Here is a 10,473-nt window from a genome sequence, read left to right on the forward strand (position 1 = left end):
CTTTCATAATCTCATCCATAGCATTTTGGAGAATTATGTGGATGATATCTTGGTCAAATCTCATACCTTCATGGATCATCTTGCTGACCTAGAGAAAGTCTTTGATAGATTAGCCAAATATCATCTCATGTTGAATCCCGAGAAGTGTGTCTTTGGGGTCACATCTAGCAAGCTTCTAGGCTTTATAGTGTCTAAATGAGGTATAGAGATCGACCCCAAGAAGGTCAAGGCTATCTTAGACATGCCTCCTCCCCAGACACTGTGACAGCTTCGCTCTCTTCAGGGAAAGCTTCAATCCATCCGCCGCTTCATCTCCCAGCTTGCAGATAAGTGTAAACCATTTTCAAATTTACTAAAGAAGGATGAGAACTTCAAGTGGGATCCTTTATGTCAGCGAAACTTTGATTAGCTCAAGTAGTATCTCACCAATCCCCCTATCTTGGTTCCACCAGTTCCTGGTCGTCCCCTAATTTTGTACATATCAGCAACGCCTACTGCTCTAGGGGCACTTCTAGCACAGCTCGATGACTACGACAGAGAAAGAGCCATCTACTACATCAGTAGAACTTTAGTTGGTTATGAACTCAATTATACTCCTATGGAAAAATCTTGTTTGGTAGTTGTTTTATCAACTCAAAAGCTTCGCCATTACATGCTAAGTCATACCATCCAACTAGTCTCCAAGATTGACCCTCTCAAGTATATGCTCTCCAGAACAGCACTTACAGGCCGTTTGGCCAAATGGGTTATGCTCCTTAGCGAATTTGACATCCAGTATGTGGATAGAAAGGCAATCAAAGGGCAAGCTATAGAAGATCACCTAGATGATGCACCTCTAATAGATGCTTATCCGTTGATCACAGAATTTCCAGATGAGCATATCTATCTAATTGAAGAACAATCCCCATGGAAACTTTATTTTGATGGCTCATACACATCTCATAGATTAGGGGCAGGAATATTGTTGGTCAAACCTCAAGGAGATTACATTCCAAAGGCCTTCAAGCTACAATTCCCTAGCACCAACAATATAGCTGAATATGAGGCCCTCATAGCAAGATTAAAGATAGCTGCAGAATGGAACATTGCTGAGATACAAATCTTTGGCGATTCTCAGCTCATCATCAAGAAAGCCCTAAATGAATATCAAACCAAAGATGAAAAGCTATTGCCCTACAAAGAGCTAGTTGATAAGCTAACCCAGCATTTTACAAGGTTTTAGTTTACACAAGTGCCTCAAATACAGAACAAAGCAGCAGATGCTATGGCTACTATAGGCTTTCTCTTGGAAATTCCCCAAGTAGCTACACAGTATGAGTTTTTAGTGGAGCAGCTCCTCACACCCGCCTATGTGAATGAGGATTCAAACCATGTTTGTATCTTGGTTGGTCCCCAATCCCCTTGGTACCATGAGATTCATGCTTACCTTAACGATGGTATCATATCCCCTCACCTCACACGTACCCAACGCTAGAACCTCATCCAAAAATCGTCCCGCTATGTTATCACAGCCAATATCCTATATTGTCAGGGTTATCACGATACTCTCTCTCGATGTTTAGACCAAAACAAGGCCGCAATGGTGTTAAAAGAAGTACACTCTGGACTTTGTGGTGCCCACATGAGTGGTATTGTCCTAGCGTGACAAATCCTTAGAGCAGGCTACTATTGGCCTACCATTGAAGAAGACTCCTGTGACTTTGTCAGAAAGTGTCTCCCATGTCAGCAGCATGAAAATCTTGTGCACGCTCCAGCATAGGATCTACAGCCTATTGCACCACGTTAGCTTTTCGCTTTTTGGGGCCTTGATCTAGTTGGAACTATCACACCCCTCTCATCTGATGGACATAAATAGATAATAATAGCTACATAGTATTTCACTAAATGGGTGGAAGCAGTCCCCCTAGTCTCAGCTACAGGAGTTCAGGTCTCCAAGTTCATCTTGTACCACATTGTTTGCCGCTTCGACATCCCATCCACCATCTTCACCGACCATGGAGGTAACTTTGAAAATCTCAACATGGAAGAATTATGCACTTCCCTCCACATCCATCACCACTTTTCTAGCCCATATTTCCCACAAGGTAATGGCCAGGCAGAGGTAACTAACAAAACCCTCCTCAAAATCCTAAAGAAAGTTGTCAATGATTCTGGTCATGATTGGCACCTACAAATAAATCCAGCCCTATGGGCCTATCGAACTTCCTTCCGTACATCCACAGGCACAACTCCATACTCCCTAGTCTATGGTGCCGAAGCGGTACTACCTATAGAGGTTGAACTTCCCTCCTTGCACATATCTTTGCAAGGGCAAATATCTGATGAAAAATATAGAGTAGCTCGGCTCACCCAGCTAGATCTCTTAGACAAGAAGCGACAACAAGCCTATGATCATCTCACAATCTATCAAACTCGTCTCAAAAGGAATTTCAACAAGAAGGTGCTTCCATGACACTTTCAGCCAGGTGACATGGTCCTCAAAGAAAACATGAAAGTCCAAGCAAATCGAGAAAAGAAAGGCAAGTTTGAACCTACATAGCTTGGTCCTTATGTTGTCACTACTTCCTTTGGCTCCGGAGCCTATCAGCTATCTACACCAGAAGGAGAACTCTTGAATGATCCTACTAACATCATTCATTTCAAGAAGTTCTATGCTTGAAGATCCTTGGTATACCCAGCTTTTGAAAAATACAAAAAAAAAAAAAAAATAGTAAAGAGAAATAAGCGTCCAATGGTCAAAACTTGGCGATAGGTACCTTGGTGAAAACCTGGTAATTCAGGCACCTTGTGTACTAAGACTAATCCATTATCTATCACTATCCTATCCCTCATCCATTCACCCACCATCCCATAAAACACCTGCTTGTTCCCTTGGTGTTCCAACCAAATATCCAAAATCTAATGGAGCTTGTAAATACCCCCTATACAGCTTTTAAAATCTTGTACCTTAGCTTGTAAAATCTTGTACCAAAGCTTGTATTATACCTTGTAAATCTTGTACCATACCTTGTATATCTGAATCTTGTCCAAAGTTTGTACCATATTCCAACCTGTAAATAATCTTGTATACTATCATGTGCACACACAAAACCCCATTTTCACTTAAGCTTTTCGCAAACCATCTACCTATCCACCTATCACCTATTATAGACATCCCATCCTTCACAAACATTTCCATCTCACAAAAATCAAAACATGAACAAACTTGTACATTTGTAACATATCTTGGTCCATCAGCTTGTACATTCTCTTTAGCTTAGTACCATTGTATCTATCCAGCTTTTGTGTCAGTTCCTCCTTGATCAGCATCTTGCACACATCGTAACCCTTGGTTAGCTATCCCAATGCATCCTTTAGCTAGATTTCTTGTCACCAAAGTGTTATCTTTCTTAGTTCAGCTTGCCAGACGCATCACTCATCCAAATCCACCAGCTTAGGTGCTCTCCAATAGGTCCTTGCAGGATATAGCTTTCCTCATGTCTGATCTTGGTTCGTTAGTACCTCGTCCTACCCATCTCATTGGCAAACGGTTCTCTTTTGGATTTTTGCTTTCTTTTAATTTGGACTCGTCCCTGTTGGGTCTTGAAATATCTTTTCCAAGCAATCTACTTGTTCCCTCCTCAAGGTTGCCACGATCTTCCATATCATGGTATACTGTGAATGGGGAAATCAGAGCGTAAGGTCTTGATCATGTCTTTTTCTTGTTTTCTTTTCTGCTTGTGGGTTACCCAGTGTCGTTTCCACATTGCTTCCTCTGGGATTCATGTGTGATATTGGGGAAATCCTTGCGTGTTTGTTTTGAGTCAGTTCCTCAGTCCTCTGGACAGTTGGTGAAAAGGCCTTGATGTTCTTGGTAACTTTGGCAATTAACCAACAGTCCTATAGCAAATCTAGTGCTCAACTACATGGTGGTACTTCTCTTTGAAGTATCCCCTAGCTCAAAAAGCTTCAATGGTTTTCCTTCATCTCCATTATCCCCCATCCATATCCAACATCCATCTCTCCTACCCCAGCTTATGCATCAATATCTCTTTGAATCACTCCTCACCTTTAGCTTTAGGGATCCACAATCCTAGTCTTATGGATCCACTAATCCAAATCAATCCACCAAGCCTCATCTTTCGAGATCCACAATCTTAGTCCTAGGGATCTCCAAAACCCATATTCTGCCAATTTGACTCTTTGAAATCCTATTGCATCAACTTTATAATCCCCTCATCCATCTCCCTATCCTAGATTCCTTTCTATAGTGCTCCGCTCCTTCATCCTCCACCTTCCTAAAGTCTTAAGCTTGCTTCCTCTTGTGCATCTGATTCTCCTTTATCATTCTCCCATAGTGAGAGTTTGAGCTAATTCAGCCCCTTCTCTTTGCCACTCTGAGTTTCCTTGCTCATCCGAGATTCTTGTACTTTTCAAGAAGCCATCGAGCCTCGCTTTCTCTCCCCACCACCTTCTTGAGGGGGCATCTCACAGTCCGTTCTCTCCTCTTCTGCTCTAGCCTTGGGCATCTTATTTTCTTATCTTTGATGCCATGCCACTTGCGGCATCACATCAAAGAGGGGCAAAATGTAGACACCTAAAAATTTTTAGAAAATAAAGTATTTTTATTTACTGAAAAATTTCTGATGACATGATCATTTATTAATTAATTAATTTATTTTTATGCCATTAAATCCCTTTATCTTAATTAAAAATATTTAATTAAGAAATCCCTCCCAAAAATGTTTAAATCTTATTTAAACATTATTTCCTTATTTATTAATTATTTAATTAATAAATTGACCAAAAAATCCAAAATAAATAAAAAATTTATTTTTTGCCCAAAACTTGACCAATTTCCTTAAGACCACCAACCTCTTCCAAAATCTTCTAATCCTTCTTTAATTTTGATTAAAGGCTAATCCCATCATTTCCTACCCCTAATCCCAACTCAAAATATTTAATTAAGATTAAATATTAATCGTCATGTTTATTAAAAAAAAGTTTTAATAAATATCTCCTCAACCCAAACCCTTGAAATAAATAAAACTTTATTTATTTCCTAAAAATCTAATTTATCCTCATCCTAAGAAGTTCTAGACTCTTCTAGAAAGTCTTCATCCTCATCCTAGGAAATTCTAGACTATTCTAGAAAGTCTTTATTCTCATCCAAAGTCTAGACTCTTCTAGAAGATGTCTTTAAACCTAATCCTAATCCCCTCCTAACCTTGTCACATTCTCTAAAAATGGATTAAGACTTACTAACCCAAGCCAAAGTTAACAAATATCTCCTCCTTCACCCACCCTCATTAAATGCCATCCACTTGCCTATCCCTAAGCTAATCCTAAACCATCCTAATCCATCCTCTAATCATTTGCACAAGCCTAAGCAAGCTTAAAACCTTCCTAATCAAGTCCAAGTCGAAATTGCTCTCATCTCCCTCAAAATATCTCAACCATAAAACTTTATGAAGCCCACTAGGCCATAAATGACTCTTCCAAGCCCTTTTATTGCTCTTACAAGCCATTATGAGGGTCTTTATGAAGATTTTATCCCTTGAGCCTCCTTTGTTGACTCATTCTTCCCCTTTCCTCCATCCTCTCACCATGTGACATGTGTCACTTCTTGATTGGCTATAAGGAAGCACAATCCATGTGCTCTCCTCTCATGCAATCTGAGCCCTCCATGAGCTTTTTTCCATCCTTGCATCTTAGCCCTCAATCCCTCAAGCCTCTTGCCTATAAATTGGATCCTTCCCCTTTGTAAAATAACACAATCCATGAAGTAAAGTCATAATGCCATTTTAAGAAGCCATTTTACATCAAAACCATACGCTCACAGCCAAATTCCAACTCCATTTGAAGCCCTTTTTGAAGCATAAAGCTTGAGCATACATCCTATCTATTTAGACAAAGCTACTCAACAAGAGAGCTTCTTATTGAGAGAGCCCATTAATGACTCATATTCTTAATTGAGAGCTCATCTTAGTCTATCTTAGTCTAATCCTAAACCATCCTAATCCATCCTCTAATAATTTGCACAAGCCTAAGCAAGCTTAAAACCTTCCTAATCAAGTCCAAGTCGAAATTGCTCTCATCTCCCTCAAAACATCTCAACCATAAAACTTTATGAAGCCCACTAGGCCATAAATGACTCTTCCAAGCCATTTTATTGCTCTTACAAGCCATTATGAGGGTCTTTATGAAGATTTTATCCCTTGAGCCTCCTTTGTTGACTCATCCTTCCCCTTTCCTCCATCCTCTCACCATGTGACATGTGTCACTCCTTGATTGTCTGTAAGGAAGCACAATCCATGTGCTCTCCTCTCATGCAATCTGAGCCCTCCATGAGCTTTTTCCCATCCTTGCATCTTAGCCCTCAATCCCTCAAGCCTCTTGCCTATAAATTGGATCCTTCCCCTTTGCAAAATAACACAATCCATGAAGTAAAGTCATAATGCCATTTTAAGAAGCCATTTTATATCAAAACCATACACTCACACCCAAATTTCAACTCCATTTGAAGCCCTTTTTGAAGCATAAAGCTTGAGCATACATCCTATCTATTTAGACAAAGCTACTCAACAAGAGAGCTTCTTATTGAGAGAGCCTATTAATGGCTCATATTCTTAAGTGAGAGCTCATCTTAGTCTATCTTGAAGTTTATGAATTTTGTATAGTTTGTAGAAGCTTTATTTAAATTTGGTTTCTATTAGCATACTAACATTGCTCAAATACAATTGTCTCATATAGAGATGGAGATTAGATGTGATGTTCACTTGGCCTAATAGGAATTTTCGTATCAAATGGAAGAGGAGATTTGGGGTAAGCGGTCAATGTATATCTTAGTATTTTAAAAGACAGGTAAAATCTATTATTATTATTTTTTTGATGAATAGTGTCATTTTCAATTAATAAAATATACTCAGACTAAAATTCACAAAAAAAGGGTCGTGGGATACAGGATCACCTCGCAAATGAGTTCACACAGCCAAAGCCAGACTAAAAACACAACTAGAGTCAAAAATAGAAACTATTCATAAAAAAATAAATAAGGAAACCTTAGGCTGCCAAGTGTAAGGAAACTCAGGTGCGGAAACAACTTCCTACACTAATCTCATAAGAAAAGTATGATGCAAATCCTATTAAAATCTTCTACACTTACAGATTCAATATCATGTAAACAACAATATTGCAGCCAACCATGCGTATAGAAAATAGACAAAGAAAGAAACACATAACACAAAGATTTGCCGGTGGGGAAAAATTTTTCGATAAAACAACCCCACCCCTCCAGAACCTGCACAATGTATTATCTTCAATAAAATGTTACAATAAACTTGTAGTGCAAGCTCAACAGCGACAACAAAAGACTCCAATAGAAACTCGCAGTACCAACAATACACCTTTTTCGCATCATCTCTCTTCGCAACCCCAAAAATGCTTATAACATGCGCTTCACTTTAGGGCTACTCCCAAAGGTAAACCATATTAGGGTTTTACCATTCTCCGAGAAAATAGGATTTTACTATTGGGGTAGAGTGTACAGTACTCAAATATCTTAGTTGCCACATGTCTTCACCTATCATTGAATCTTCTTAACATAGCTCTTACGTGTCATAGGAATCCGTCATAACCATTTTAGCCATGATCTCCTTACACACAATTCAAGATGTCGACACATCAACATTATTTGCAAAAATACATTTTACAAAACAAATAATAAGAATAGGAATTATACAAGGTTGAGACACCTTATTCCTAACACCAAGTAGTGCCAATCGAGGGTTGTGGATCATTTTTGTCCTAAAAACCCTAATCATCTTTAGGATTGGGGGGTGGGCTGAGAAAAGTCCAATCATCATCAGCATCAGCAACAATAGTGGTAGCTTCCGCTTCTTTAACCTTTGGTCACAGAGGAGAGATCGCCAGGTCTAGGTGAGGCCACTTTCGAGAGTGTGCATGATGAGTACTAGGAGGAGGAGCCGAGGACCAACCAAAACCACCACGGGGTGGGGAAGCTGAGCGGAACCTCCATATGCCATCACCACCACTGAGAGAGCAGTGGTGGGAAGCCTGGGAGCATAGGGTGTGTGAGTAGCGGCCAGAGGAGTGGCATCGAGGATAGTAGCTGTGAGGCATTGAGGTCTCTACTAAGGCATCAAGAGGAACTCCGGCAATAGTACAAGGAGCATTGCCCTAGTGATTGAGGAGCTCTTACAAGTGAGCAACCTTGAGTGCAACTTTGTTAGCTTGCACTTGAATCTACATAATTACATTATTACAACTGCATGCCTTAGTGTACATAGCAATATTAACATCCAAAAAATTGTGTAGGAATAGAACAACATTCCTATCTTTCCATAGAGAAAATAGAATCTCCAACTTGAAGGCATGCCAAATCTGGGAAAACTTCAAAGGAGATCTAGGAGAGTCATCTAGTAAAATCATGTGCCAAGAAAAAGACTCAGGTCTGAATGGCTTAAAAAAATTACAAATCCAGTGCCAATAATTCTGAGCATGCTTACAAAACTAGAAAATATGCAAGAAAGACTTTGGTTGTCCACAGAAGGGTCATCTAGGATTAGGAACCCCAATATGTTTGAGTTGAGGCCCCAAGAGAAGACCTTGGAAGGCTAGGCACTAAGAAAAATGCTCAATCTTGGCTTCAGTTATATCATTCCATATGGTATCAAAGCGTTTTCTCCATTGAGAAAGAGAAGATTGCAAATGGCATTTGTGGTTTAGCGTATGCACCATCTGAAGATGAGGTGAAAGCCATTTGTAGCCCAAACTTGGCTTGTAATTAGAAAAATGAGTGGCAAATACCACTTCCAATCAAGCCACCAAGGGTGAATAGATTGAATCCCCGCTTTATGAACTAAGTGAACAAGGATGGAAGAAAGTAGAAGATCAAAAGTCTGCCAGTCTGAATGGACAAGGTAGTACTATACTTGCATATCTTCCTAGGTCCTAAAATTCATGGTGACCCTTGAAAAGAGGTCCATAGGAGTTCTAATGCCACGTTTGAAAAAATACAAAGCATTGGTCCCTTGAGTCTTGGTGAGGGGATTACCCTGAATGGAAAATAAGAGAGACCACCCAATGTTATGTTGATTCAAGGAAAGGCCATTGCAGAATTCATCTCTAGCCCATCGAAGCTAGGGCTTAATAGCCTCCTAGAATTTTTAGATTCTCTTGATGATGAATGAGCCCTAAATGACCATAGACTCACACATAATGAGAAGGGTTTGGAAACCAATCCCCTTCCAAGTAGGCTTGTTGACAGGAAAGCCAAAAGAGATGCAATGCCAAATCAGAATCTTCCAAGCTCCATCTCCTGAGATAACCCTAATAATCCATTTTGAAAAAAGAGCAAGGCCTTGTTTCTGAGTGGAAAGTAGGCCAAGACCACTAGACTCTTTTAGGAGACAAAAAAAATCCCAGGCCACTCTATGAAAGCCATGGTGATCAAAACCAGAGGCCCAGAAAAAATCCCTAAGAAATCTTTCCAACTTCATGAAAGATGATTTGGATGGATCCCAATAGGAGGAGTAATACACATGAGTGGCTGCTAGAATCTTAAGACAAATCTAGAATTTTCCTATGAGGGAGAGTGGCTTTGTGATCTAGTAGTTGAGCTTTTGCTAATCTTGGCCAGCACAACATTCCAAAGTTCAACAGGAGATGCCTGGAACACAAAAGGAATGCCAAGAAAATGAAATATTTCCCCACGAGCAACCCATTTCCACTCAAACTGGCTAAGCCAAGGTGGAGTTGGAAAAAATGACTAGCGGAAGTAGAGCATTTTATGCCATTGAATGGAAGAACTAGAGGCTTGACAAAAGGTGCCCAGGCAACTTAAAACATTATTGATGTTTTCTTCATCCTCTAAAAGAAGGAGAAAAGAATCATTAGCAAAGTGTCCATTGACTAATTGGGAGGATGATTCAGGCAAGGAAATGTCGTGAATCAGTTTTGAGGACACATAATTCACAAGTTAATATCCAAAACCTTCCACAGCAAGGACATAAAGCATAGAAGCTAGCGAACAACCTTGTCTGATGGAATGAAAAAGTCCAAAAGCCTTAGATTGTGAATTGTTGATGGTAATTCAAGCATTAGCATCTCCAAATAGCATCTCCATGGACTGAAGGAAATTGGAGCCAAAACCTAGAGCCTGGAGCATAGCCAAGATGAAGCACCATTCAATGCAATCATAGGCTTTAGAAAAATCTATTTTTAAAAAGATAGCCTTCTAATTGGACTTGTGAGCCCATTCCATTCCCTCTCGGATAGCAATGATGTTGTCAAGAATATATCTAGACTTAATGAATCCAGTTTTCTTTGGTGACACAATTAAGGGCAACATGTGCCTGATTTTGAGAGAGAGTGCCTTGGCAATAATCTTATAAAACACATTCAAAAGGGTAATGGGTCGACAATTGCATATGCAATCTAGATCATCGGCTTTAGGTATGAGTTTGATATTTC

The sequence above is a fragment of the Cupressus sempervirens genome, chromosome 7 (assembly GCF_028749045.1).
Source record: "Cupressus sempervirens isolate cs-2001-9-10 chromosome 7, ASM2874904v1, whole genome shotgun sequence".
Lineage (NCBI taxonomy): Eukaryota > Viridiplantae > Streptophyta > Pinopsida > Cupressales > Cupressaceae > Cupressus > Cupressus sempervirens.